Source organism: Ostrea edulis, chromosome 5, assembly GCF_947568905.1.
Source record: "Ostrea edulis chromosome 5, xbOstEdul1.1, whole genome shotgun sequence".
Taxonomy (NCBI): domain Eukaryota; kingdom Metazoa; phylum Mollusca; class Bivalvia; order Ostreida; family Ostreidae; genus Ostrea; species Ostrea edulis.
In genome coordinates this window covers 46,309,020-46,322,932 of record NC_079168.1, presented here as the reverse complement: position 1 = coordinate 46,322,932, position 13,913 = coordinate 46,309,020, and the positions used below count along the sequence as shown (strand labels likewise).

At 36.7% G+C, this 13,913-nt stretch overlaps 1 protein-coding gene across 1 annotated transcript in view; it reads right to left on the bottom strand.

The window, feature by feature from the left end:
- Window positions 1-5,442, bottom strand: part of LOC125648935 (leukocyte tyrosine kinase receptor-like) — a 247,458-nt gene extending 242,016 nt beyond the window's left edge. Inside the window, exons 1-2 of the mRNA XM_056164604.1 lie at window positions 5,332-5,442; window positions 3,008-3,143 (exon numbers count right to left, since the gene is read on the bottom strand). The gene's annotated coding sequence lies outside the window, so the exon portion shown is untranslated. The remainder of the gene's footprint in view (window positions 1-3,007; window positions 3,144-5,331) is intronic.
- Between the last annotated feature and the right edge of the window lie 8,471 nt (window positions 5,443-13,913).

Here is a 13,913-nt window from a genome sequence, read left to right as displayed (position 1 = left end):
TCCTTGGGATGTACCAGTGTACCAAGTTTGATGTCTGTAAAGCAAAGGGTTCTCAAGATATTGAGCGGAGAAGGTCTTCCTATGTCCAGAGTAAATTGACCCTTGACCTTTTGACCTGAAAAACAATAGGGGTTCTATTCTACTCATAACCCACATATGAAACATCATTACGATCAAGTAATTGGATCTTAAGACATTGAGTGGACAACACATGGTCTACCGACCGACTGACAGGTGCAAACCAATATGCCCCTCTTCTTTGAAGGGGGGGGGGACATAATAAATCTGTCCTGCTTTGTATATTGTCCATCTCCATCAGTCTTGAAAAATTTAAATGTGCCACTATCAGTTACAAAGCTTCTCTTCAATAAAATAGTACACATTACACACATTTCTGTTGCAAATATTTTTGAAATATAAACACTTATAACACATATAATCCTAGTGAATGCCGTTATGCATTATGACCAGATTTTCTGCCTTCCAAAGAGGGTCCTGACCCTCTTTTTACATGTTGGAGGTTGGCAACTATGATGTCAGGAAGCTTTCATGTATATTTCAGCTTTTCTAGCCCAGTGGTTCTTGAGAAGATGATTCTTAATGACCCCACCCTATTTTTCCATTTATGTGATTATCTCCCCCTTTGAAGGGGGCATGGCCCTTCATTTGAACAAACTTGAATCCCCTTCACCTATTAAAGGATGATTGTAGCAAGTTTGATTGAATTTCACTCTATGGTTCTGGAAAAGAAGATTTTCCTATATATCAGCATGTTAAACTTTGATCCCAAAATGTGGCCCCACCCTACCATCGGGGGCTAGTATTGAAAAATCGGGAAAATTTCATAATCGATAATCGGTCATAATCGAAAGAACTGTTTCGATCAATGATCGATATAATCGGTACTTACATGTACTTAATAATGTTTAATATTTTTGGAGTTATTTCTATTTAGTTATATGGATAGGTGCAGTATACACACTAGCTGGTGTCACTGAATTCCCAATTTTCAATGTGGAGTCCACTCTGACTCTCCCCCGCACATGTCTCAATATAAAAGCGGGAGTAACAGTCAGATGAATCTCGGATTAGATATTAATTAGTGTACAAGCAACAATCGATTATGAAAAATAGAATCGATAATCGGAATCGAAGAGCCAAAAACGATCGACAATCGATTGTCGGCGACAATCGTTTCATCACTATCGGGGGCCATGATCTGAACAAATTTGAATCTACTCTATATCAGAAAGCTTCGACTTAAATCTCCACTCTTATGGTCCAGTCTTTCTTGAAAAGAAGATTTTTAAAGATTTTCCCTATATATGCACATGTAAAAAATTTGATCCCCTATTGTGGCACTATCCTAGCCTCAGGAGTCATAATTTTAACAAACTTGAATCTCCAATATGTCAGGAAACTTTCATGTAAATTTCAGCTTTTCTGCCCAGTGGTTCTTTAGAAGAGGTTAAAATGACCCCTCCCCATTTTTGCATTTTCGCAATTTTGTCTTGTTTGAAGGGCACTTCATTTCAACAAACTTGAATCCCCTTCACCCAAGGATGAACTGTTCCAAGTTTGATTGAAATTGGCCAAGTGGTTCTGGAGAAGATTTTCCTGTATATCTGCATGTAAAAACTTTGATCCCCTTTTGTGACCCCACCCTATCCCCAAGGGCCATGATCTGAACAAGTTTGAATCTACTCTATCAGGCAGCTTTCTGGTAAATCACTCTTATGGACTGGTGGTTCTTGAGAAAAAGATATTTAAAGATTTTCTTTATACATTCATATGTATAAATTTGATCCCCTATTGTGGTCCCAACATACCCCTGGGGGTCATGATTTTAACAAACTTGAATTTCCACTATGTCATGTAGCTTTCATGTAAATCCTAGCTTTTCTGGCCCAGTGGTTCTTGTGAAAATTTCTAAATGACCCATCCTATTTTTGCATTTTTGTGATTTTCTCCTCTTCGAAGGGAGCATGGACCTTCATTTGTACAAACTTGAATCCTCTTTACCCAAGGATGCTTTGAGCCTAGTTTGGTTGAAATTGGTCCAGTGGTTCTGGAGAAGAAGATGAAAATGTAAAAAGTTTACGCTGACGACGCAGACAATGAACAAATTTCAGTCAGAGAAGCTCACTTCGGCTCAGGTGAACTAAAAAGGTTGTCATGCTCAAAATCTCCCATGGGGATTTTTGAAAGTTGGCATGTATACAACTTGTCAGGAATAGAGACAGCGATTTTTTTCCTTATATAACTGATACCGATAAACGGTACCATTCCCAATGCCAAAAACCGTTGATTTTTCCCAATTTTGAGACTAAATATTCCCAATTCACTTGCCGAAAAATAGACCACTGACATCGTAATTTACTTAGTCTGAAACGTTGTACGAGTTGACTAAAATTTTCACTTCCGGTATTAAATCGAAAGTACAGATCAAGTATTGTAGAGCTATGACAATTCTAAAACGAGCCTACGATGATTCCTTATGTCTCACAACAGCAAATATTACCGTAAAAAAAGTTTGTAAAGTGATGAATACTTCTTGTTTGGTTCTTTCTTTTCTTTTGTTTTGGTTGAAATCATTTGCCGATGCATTGGTAGAAAATTCCCAATTTGTTCAATTTTGACGCTATTTTTCCCAATTGAATGGGTACCGGTACTACATGTAGTACCAATGGGTAGAAAAAAATCGCTGAGAGAAGACATTTACCTTTACGTCTAAGAACTTTTGGAAAATATGAGTCCAGGAGTTGAGAAGATTTTTAAACATTTAATGCATTTTCACTATATGATCCATATATAGCTCCACTCTTGTATAAACATTTTAATTTTGGTGGAGGCTTTGAAGTTTCTGTGCATCTAGTTTTTACGCCAGATGCCCAGGACTGAGGAATAAAGAGGATTTAAAGATTGTGCTATTTTTAAAAGTTTCTATTTTTTAGGCCCCATAAGGTCAGGGACCACTGATCGACAACTTTGAACTTTGTTCCCTTACCCCAAATGATGCTCCACAACGATTCTGGTGAAAATGAGCATAGCAGTTTCCAAGTCAAAAGTGATCAAAAGTTCGTGATGCAAAATGAAGGATGAGCAGACTGCATGAGGTCATCTAACAGAGTAACTCAGTTGACCTATAAAAAAAAACATTTGAAATCCATTTCACAATGAGAGAGCTATCAGAGTCAAACAACTATTTGATGGCTTCCTACACTGCAACATTTCTAAAAATGATCGATACACTACAGATTGTTTACAGGGACATTATAAACATGCATTCAGACCTTGTAATATCTTTTGAAGTTTCCTAAACTGCATGTAAAGATTGAGACCACAGGTGCTTATCTACATTATTTGATAAAATAATTGTTTAGGCCTTATGCAATCCATAGTGTGGTCTGAATTGACAGCATTTACCTAATCAATACCAAATGAAGTAGACAATGAGACATAGTGATATAGTATTTACAATGACATTCATTACAGTGCAACATCTGTCATAATACCATTTTTAATTCAATAGCATCAACTTTATCTAGTACTAGTTTCAATGGGGCTGGGTATTGTCTGGAAATTTCGTCTTGCATTACTTTTAACTGCATTGTGATATGTATTGCAATATTTTCAACAAGAATTCAAATGATTTTTTCTTATGAAGTAAGAAAATATATGGTCGTTTTTCTTCTCCTGTAATTGCGTATGACAATTTTCAAAAAAAAAAAAAATTTAAAAATTGACCTACCGACCCTATTTTTTTTCAGCAGGTTACAGTAAACACACCTTTTTTTTTGGCCTAGTCCTAGCAGCGTAGCTACACCCCTGAATTGGTATATACCATTAAGTTCAATATTATAGGGTGGAAAATTGACAGCAACAACACAAGTCCTCCTACCTTATCATTGCATGGTTAATACATATAGGCCTACAGCATTTGCTTTGGTTAAAATCACAGGGGCTCGGTTGTCAGATATTGAAATTTTGTATTATTTGTTCTTGAATAATAAATCAGGCAACGAAATTAAGGGGAAATACTCGCTAAATGCGAGTTAAAAATTGAAATTGCGAGTGAAAAATCACAAGCGATTGCAACTTTTTGCGAGTGAAAAAAACCCGGATCTTTTTTTCGGATTTCCTCGGTTTATTGGCTGTACTTTGAAGTTTACAATAATTTTGTCTTGTGCATAGAAACGCTTTACAGAATGAATATACAAGTATTGAAAAAGTAAACGTGGATCGAATAAATAGCTAAGGCCAAGGTCATCTCAGTCAGTGATGTCGAAGATGGCCTACTTCATGCATACTTCGGGCGTCTCAGAGACGTCTGATTTAAGTAGCAAGCATGTTGATCTCGTCCGTGTTTACATGAAACAACACATGAAAGTGTTAGTGTCACCGCTTCACGCGGTGTCCTTCTGTAGTCTATAGTCAAACACTTAAGAGTTCGCGGGGTTTTTTATCAACTAGAATTTTTTAGATGAAATTTCCAAAAGTTTTGAACATATAGTGTGAATTGGCGCAAACAGTCTTCAAGATTTCAAACCACATGATGTTGTAAATAGGTGTTAGATCTCTGGACAGCGAGTTCGCTGCACAAGTGTACCCTATGACCCTCACCATGCACCGATGACACTTGTATGTTGTCTGATATTCATTAAATTTTAAATGAAAGAATTCTCAATATTATCTTTATTATTGCACTTTACAGAAGATTTTAAATGATTTTCCCTATATTTTGATATCTATAGATACATGCTTGTTTTCTTAAATTCCTGTAAAACAGCAATCGATTGAAAAATGCTAGTAAAAGCTCAATTTTGCTAGCTGGAAAATAATCCACTAGCTAAAATTTGCTAGTAGTGAAAAAAGTTAATTTCGATCCCTGATAAATAAATAAAATCCACCACCAAACCCCGCTCTTTTCGTCGTTTTAAGAAAGGTAGATCTATATATGTACATTTAAAAAAGTACAAAATTTCAATGTCTGACAACCGAGCCCCTGAGCTGTGGTTAAAATGACTGGATACAGAATTTTTTAAAAGCCCCCCCCCCCCCCCCCCCCGGCTAGATTCAAATTTGTTAATTTATGTCCTTATACCCATATTGATATTATGTTAGATCTATCGCATTTGGTAAACATTGGCTCATATCATCTGACAAGTAAAATAAGGGGGGGGGGGGGGGGGGTCTAAATGTATACAACGACAGAAAACCCGTTAGGGCTACAGACAAAAACGGGCTTAACACTAACAGCTCGCAATATTTAGGTGAGTATGCATTTCCCTGACTATGGTCAGTGTAGACATCCAATTAGCTTAACTTTACCTGATATTTATTCATCTGTTCGTAAGAAACTCTTACATTACAATCAAGTATCAAACAGCTGAGCTGAGCTCGCACGTGCATATAACAAACTCCGCGCCAACGGCCAAGAGAATGGGTGTTGCTAAAACACGGAAGGGAAAATGGAACAGAATTTAAAAGAATTAGATTGATAAATGTAGCTATAAGATAACACAAAAAATCGGGAAAATGTGCTTTATTTTGATTAAAATCAAAACTTTAGGAATTTGTTTAATAAGTGGTAAAAACTTTTATCTTAATTTAGAACTGCATCATAAATCGATTAGGCTATGTATTTGTAGTTGAAACAGGAAGGGAGAAAATGCAACGAACCAGACCGGGATTCGTACCCGGGCTCCCTCGCCCCTGAATCTCTAGTCAGGTGCTCTACCAACTGAGCTAACTGGCCACCGGCGATCGAATCCGGCTGACCGCTACATTCCTCCCTCCTTAAATGTCTTCACACCTGAAGACATTAACCCAGGATCTTTATCCCCTGGCAGGCATTTTCACCTGTCAGTTCCAGTTCCAGGGGCTGGTCTACGGCACCAAATGTAACAGGAACGGAGAAAATGCAACGGACCAGACCGGGATTCGAACCCGGGCCCCCTGAATTTCTAGTCAGGTGCTCTACCAACTGAGCTAACTGGCCACCGGCGATCGAATCCGGCTGACCGCTACACAGTTATGATAAATTAAAAAAGAGTCAGTTTGCAACCGTTTTACAGGAATCTTGAGATGTCGACATGGACAAAGGTGTTAGCGAACAGCGATACCTATCGGTAGTATGAAAGAACACACCGGGTTTATACCCCACCCCCTCTCTCGTTGCAAATGTATAGGCCTACAGTGTATGCATGTACTTGTAACAGTGAGTACCGGAGTGTCACTGTGATATGTATAAACATTTTGTTTTTCATTAATTATTTTAACTAACAGAAACTTCGTGACCGCAGCACTCCAATCCTAAATATGCAAGGACATAGTGCTGACAGTTTTATTTCTAAAATATTTCTAACTACTGTGTCGCGGCAGGTGTTGGCATGATAATGAACCTAGCTCGCTGCTACGACCCTGAGCGCTAGACATAGGTCTAAATTTGTGGTACTTCACCAACAGCTGGTGACGTCTCAATATATAAATTCTAGATATAAATTAATGGATAGCTTGCTGAGGTTAAATGATCTAGTTATTATCGATGTCCACCTTCTACTTTGGGGTAATAATGCTTTATCTTCTCAGTTAAACAAGTGTATTTTTTCTTATGTTCAGTCGTTTATTCATGAAACCCAAAGATTCAATTGATGTTAAATTTATATTTTTTGTACATTAATTTTCTACAATATTATATTGTTATATTTTTAATGAGAAGAACTCGTAAGTTATTTGAACTTGTTTCTGATCCTTTTGTATATCATGTATGTACAATAAAATATGTTCAAAACAATATAAGTGAAATTTTCTCGACGGGACGTAAAAAAAACAATCAATTTAGATTACTAATGATATGTCCTTTTAATTCCATTCAAACACAAATTCTCTGTTAGCCTATTAGCTATTTCATATATTATGAACTACTAAATCTGTTAATTCCTTTCATTGGTGCTGTTTAATTTTTTTTTCCGGTGTATCTCCTCGGACTCTACACTAATCCACAAGATATCAGTACATGTACGATTTTTCACTTTACATAAATTGGTCCCAAATGAGGAAAATATGGTGTCCGGATAGGGCTCTCACGGATAGCGCTCTCACGCCAACAAGCAACACGCCGTCACGCCAACAAGCGAAGGCGCGTTGCTTGTCGGCGCGAAAGCAAGTTGTGTAAAGTTGTGTTAGCGTGATGGCGCGTTGCTTGTTGGCGTAACGGCGCGAAGGCGCGTTGCTTGTCTGCGCGAAAGTGCGTTGCTTGTTGACGTGAGAGCGCGAAGGTGCGTTGATTGTTGGCGTGACAGTGTGTTGTGACTAGCGCACAGTCACACTTTTGCAATTGGACCTATCCGGACACTATAGGAAAACCCTTTATACAAACCGGATCCGTTCGCTCTAAAAGATGCAATACATCAGTGGCGAATTTAGGGGGACACAGCCGGCGCCCCCCCCCCCCCTCTAAAATTTTCAAATTTAAGGTCAATTGTGGTCTCTTGTTCAGAAAAATATAAACGATAAAAGAAGCAATAATTTCTTCCACTCTCGGAGAAATAAATGACAAAATCTTTTGATTTGTTGAATTACTTTTATTGGGAGAATGTTTTTCCAAAACCCCTGAAAATTTGCGTCATTTCATTAACTTCACCTCATTAAAAATTATAAAGAATAGTAATAATAATTGGATCCTCCTGTCCTGCCGATATGCACATCTACAGATGGCACTGTAATCAATGAAGCATTGTACAAAGTTTAAAATCTATTAGATAAGCTATATAAAAGGAGAAGTGTTCACAAGCTGTTTTTACATCCTCCACCCCTCTTAGATCTACTATAACTTTTAGGAAAATAACTGGATCCTCCCGTCCCACCAATATCCACAGCTACAAATCCACCAATATGCACATCTACAAATGGCAATGAAGCATTGTACAAAGTTTCAAATATATCAGATAACCAATATAGTGTTCAAAAGCTATTTTACATATTCCACCCCACTTAGATCAACTATAACTTTTAGGAAAGTAATTGTATGGATCCTCCTGTCCCACCAATATGCACATCTATAAATGGCAATGAAGCATTGAACAAAGTTTCAAGTTTATCCGATAAACCATATAGGAGGAGAAGCGTTCACACGACTTTGTGATAGACAGCCAGACGGACAGAACGAAAGAACAAAAACAATATGTCTCCCCCTGAAAGAGGAAAGACATACATGTAATTCCTTTACAACTCGCATTACACAAAAAAAAAGGCGAGCTCATTACCTTACTACATTAAGTTCACTATCTATAATCATAATTGTCTCTTATGTCTTCAGCATCAATTCTTATCCAATCTAAGGCAAACCGACAGAAAGGAATTCATGCGCGGACCCAGGGGGAAGGGGGCCGAACTTTTGCCAATATGAAAAAAAAACCTATTGCAAAAATAAATACAGTCAAGAAACACAAGATGGAAACAAGAGACCCATGGGACATATCGCTCACCTGAGCCACCTTGAACCATATTTAAGATATCCCCTATATATTCGCATATAAAACTGAGATCTCTCTTGTGGCCCCAACCTACTCCCGCGGGGGACATGATTTTTACAAACTTGAATCTGCATTTAAATGTAAACCTTTCTGGCCCAGTGGTTCTTGTAAAGAAAGTCCATTGTACGAAAGCCCTTTAAGCTCATTTTCGTAGCTGAAAAAAATTCGCGTTATAACGCGAAACTTTTGCGAATAGACGCGTGACTTTTGCGTTATAACGCAAAACCTTCGAATAAACGCGAAACGTTAGTAAATAAACGGGTAATTTTTGCTTTATAATGCGAAATATTCTCTATAGATAAAGTTATGTAAAACAAGAACCGTAATTAGTACAATGAACGAAGACTGACTTTTATGCATTTACAATGTATAAGTAAACTTAACGTACACGCAAACACGCAAACACGCCAACATTTTACACACGCATATTTTAGAATGCTATTGAAGTTTTGAAGAATAAAATTGTTACAGCAATCACCGGTAATTACGTAAATTGTAGAGGATATATTAAACACAAATCGTTCTAGCATACATTCCTTTGAAAACCTATTATTTCCACTGGTATTAAACTGATGTACGTAACTGCAGTTACGTACATCCCAAGATGGCGGAAGAAGAAACGGGTAATTTTTCAATTTAGATTATATTTTATCCTATCAACTATTCAGTGATATTAATTAGTCAAGTTTGTGCGTTTCTTTACGCTTTATCGTTCAGAATGGTAAAATCCATTTGTTTCTCCTGAATGGACGAGGTAAACTCCTGTGTAAAAACACACGTGATGTACGTAACTCATTAAAATATTTTTGGTTGATGTACGTAATTTTCTTATATGATGTACGTAACTGTGCAATTCACTCGTAGTTAGACAAACCCTAAAGCTTGCTTTCTAAGCAGCTAAACAAGCAGAGAAGTAATGCACATACTTTGTGGTAGAGAAAGAATGCCATTAGTGATAAAAAAAATCTCATTCTATAACCTCTTGAGATATTTGATACGAACAGATGCTGCACACGGGGAAAAAAAAGGGGGGGGGGTATTACTCCAAATTTTGTACCATTTAAAGACTATGCCTATTCTTGGGAGGACAAATTTTGAATTTTGGTGTCTTTTGGGAGTCCAACAAAACCGTAGTATTTCTGTCGGGGGAGAGGGGGGTAGGGGGTAGGTAAAATGGATGTTTTGGGGTTGGTTTTCTTGCTATTTTGAAGGGGTTAAAAATTTAAAGGAGAAATTTACATCATTATCATTAACTTGTATGAATGTTTCACAAGCTTAGAAGATCTTGATTTTAAGATGTTTTATATTTTTCAGGTTATGTAAATTATCAATAAATTCTTAAATTCTTTATTATTATTTTTGGGCGGGGGGGGGGTAAAAATGTGCATAGATATTTGGGGGATGTTTTTACCAGGTATTTCTTTAGGATACGTTAACAAACATGATTTGTTTGTTATTCTTTTGCTGCAATGTTACGTAGACTCAATTACTCTGCTAAAATTAACTCTCCTGGAAATTTTTCATGTGATCTTCAGAGCTCCAGAGTCTGTTTTATCCGAGTACAATTAATACCAATTAATTACCTTCAATATATTATTCTAATACCATTTCACGCGTTCTCGTCTGCATATGCATGATATACGTAAGTGTTGTAACACGTCGAAATTTTCATATTTCTTCATATAAAATTACATTTTTTCAACAACAAAAATCTGTTGAAAGCCAATTTCATTCGATTTCTGTGAAAATTCTTATTGTGAAATTCAGAAATATATCTAATTTCACTGTTTAATGTTGAAATATTTTTATTACTAGGGCTATGCCAATTTAATTTTTGATTCTTTGGATTTTTTTAATGGCAAAAAAGGGGCGAGCAAGAGAATTTTTTGATTTTTATTTTTTATTCAAAGTGAAATTCCTAAATCTTACTAAAAGAGTTTAAATTGAAAGTTTGATTTTATGGCATGTTGGTAGCATTATTCAACATGTGACTTTTATTGATGAAGGCATTCTATCGGGCTTTTTGAATGAACAAATGAATAAAAGTTTAATGGAAATCTTTTGAGTTACGTACATCTTTTAAGTTCGATTCGGAAAGTTACGTACATCATATTGTGAAAGTTACGTACATCAATCTACGTATTTCAAATACTGATTGCAGCAAATTCGGGACAGTGTCATGAAGACTTTGGGTGCAATTGTGAACTATTGATATAAATAGACATCCTCTTTCGTGAAGTGTATTTCACTGTACTTTCTAAAAGACAAAAACATCGCTATTCTAATTTAACTATTTCTTCTTCCGCCATCTTGGGATGTACGTAACTGCAGTTACGTACATCAGTTTAATACCAGTGATTTCGTGATAATTCTGTGATTTGATTCTGTTATCATTACTTAGCACATGCAATGCCCATGGTATATGCTTAGCAAATTCCAGGAGGGTCTGGATTCCTCAGACATCCGCCCCCTGAATCTACAAATAGAATTCATTAATGTAGTAACGCATGCAGTAGCATGCTCACGACAATTCACATAGGAACCGAAGTCTGGCAGTAAGAAAGGAAGTCAAAACTTATTTTAGATATACATGTACTACCGGTACTCATTTATTGAGACACATTCTGCTCCCTTAAAAAATACGTTGGTGTACTTGCAATAAAGATCAAATTTTCGGTATTGCAATACATACTGTAATTGGTGAAGGTGGGGTGGACAAAGGTTCACGTTTCAATCTCCATCCTTCCCCCCTAGCTCCTCCAATTCATTGTCTCCCCCTTTTAAATTCATTATAATTGTATTTAAATCGACAACAGGACGACTCCTCAGTTTAACGGGTACCAGACGCTTAATTTTAAGGTATAAAACGAAATCCACCTCATTTCGTGTAATTCTAAGTCATTGAAGATATAAGTCTGTACATCGTTAAAACATCTCAACAAGCGGGTAGCATCAGCAAATCCATAGAAGGTGGTTTCAAAGAAGGAATTTTCATTTTTATACCTCAAACATCCTCGCTTCTACTGGTAGCAATATCAGGTATCTGTGATACACAGTGAATACTCTATTGTCACCTGCATATGATGTTTATGTCTCTCAACTGATTCGACACGTAAAAACATGTTCTGCGTATGACCAGTATCTAAAATCGAGGCAGGATAATGACAAGTAAGTTGATGTTACAGAGCTTTCAACAATCTCGTTTGAAGTCAACATTTCGAAAATCCTATGATGGTCGTTATATTAATCTAATTTAAAAACAACCTGCCATTGGATCAAGTGCTGTCTGGCGTCCTCCATACCAATTGCTAGACCGTTCTTTATATACTGGTTTTTAATACGGATTACTCCATTTCTCTGGTCAAGATATAGGGCTCACGGTGGGTGTCAGGGCCGGTCGACAGGGGATACTTATTCCCTCTAGGCTCCTGATCCGATTTCTGGTGTGTCTAGGGGTCCGTGTGTGCCTTACTATTAATTTTGTATTCTCAATTGGAATTATAAGATTAATCACTGCTCGTTATCTTCCCCTTTTCAAAACAATATAGAATCAGTTTGGTTCATAAAGCAGCATAATTTGTGCCCATGGAAACCCAACAGACAGTTGGAAGACATTATATACCTTAAAAACTTCATAGATATTGTCAAGGAGGAACTTTAGTATCTTTCAATACCAACTTCCGAGTACCTGTGCGTAGAATCAGAATGAATTTCAATTTAACAAATTATTTGGGGGGGGGGGGGGTGACTGATCACAAGACATGTATATATCCGAGATGGATTTATTAAAAAAGCAGCTGTCTATGATGTCAAAAAGCCTAGTCTTTGATTTGTCGCGAGGAATGGTTGTACAGTGTGTTAAGAAGTCGTAGGTGTTGGTACATTGTATTGTTGATTTTGGGAAAATTTTGTGATGTCAAATTTACTGAAAGTTCTTTGGAATTTTGGAGACTTCACATTTAATTTATACCACTTCTCGTACGTATTGTGACACAGTGCGTCTGGTGGTTTTGCTTCACAACAGTTAATATTTTCATGAAGAATAACCGTGGTAGTTCAGTGGTAGAGCGTTCGCTTCGTAACCGGGAGGTCATAAGTTCGAGCCCCGCTCGTGCCATGGTTGCGATAACCCTAAGACGTTAAAATAGGTATTGATTGCTCCTTTGTCAAACGCTCAGCATTTAGAAGTGAGAAACACGGATCATCTTAAAACGGGGGTCTTGTGTCGCGGCAGGTGTTGACACTCTTTAAAGAACCCTCACTGCTACGACCCTGAGCGCTAAGCACAGCTCTAAATTTGTGGTACTTCACCTACAGCTGGTGAAATCTCATTATACAGCTTGTGATCTCAATATGGGTGAAAAATTCTCGACGAGATGTAAAAAACAATCAATCAATCAATCAAGATGAATAACCATAAGGATAATACACATGTATATTATATAATGTATCTTTATTTGTAAGGAATTTTATGAAGTTTGGGAATCCAGTATAGATACGATAACTCAAATTCATTCGTCCCACTGACTGGGATATTAGATGTGTTTAAAATGAAACATTCAATAGTACATTGATTTCCTTTCATCTCATCTTTCCTGTCTAACCTGAAGTAAAACAGTTTGATAACGCTGTTTGAGAAAAATTGCAATTTTCTAACGTGATTCTGTTCATGCATGTCTCGCATCTTTAAAGGTGCGATGACCTATATCTTAATTGATAATTCATTAATTAGTGTTAACTCTAATTACTGGAAATAAATACATTTTTATACTTTTATCAGATAATAATTATGATATCTAAGCACTGTAGTTTGTAATTAAAAGTCTATATCACAACTATACCGGGCTGAGGAATTCATATTCATCTACTGTCAGCTAGTTATGTAAAACTGTAATTATGTTATTATGTTATTGTCATTTATTTACTGAAAAAAAGTAACTGGCATAACAAAAGTAAATTGAACAAAATGAATATAAGCTAATGACTAGAAATAGTTGAGCAGGGATTTCACATATACATGTACATTACATACAGTGAGAATATGGCGCTTAAAAACTTTGAATGCCACACAGTAGAGGTGTACATGTTGGAAATACATGGAGTATACTTAAACTTCAAATATGGCGGAATGCAAGACTAAACCTTATTATGATTTTTTTCCTCTTATGTTTACTACACTCATATCTTCCTTTTTGTTAGCAAATGTCAGTTTTTAAAAAATCGACGGGTGATTGGAAATATTCTCGGCAACACGTGGTGGTTTTTAAAAAGAGCCTGTGATGGGCAACATCCATAATCACAGAGTTCAGTTTGTGTACCATTGTTGAAGAATCCAAATGTGGACTTGTCACTCTCGCTTTGGTTATTTTACATCTT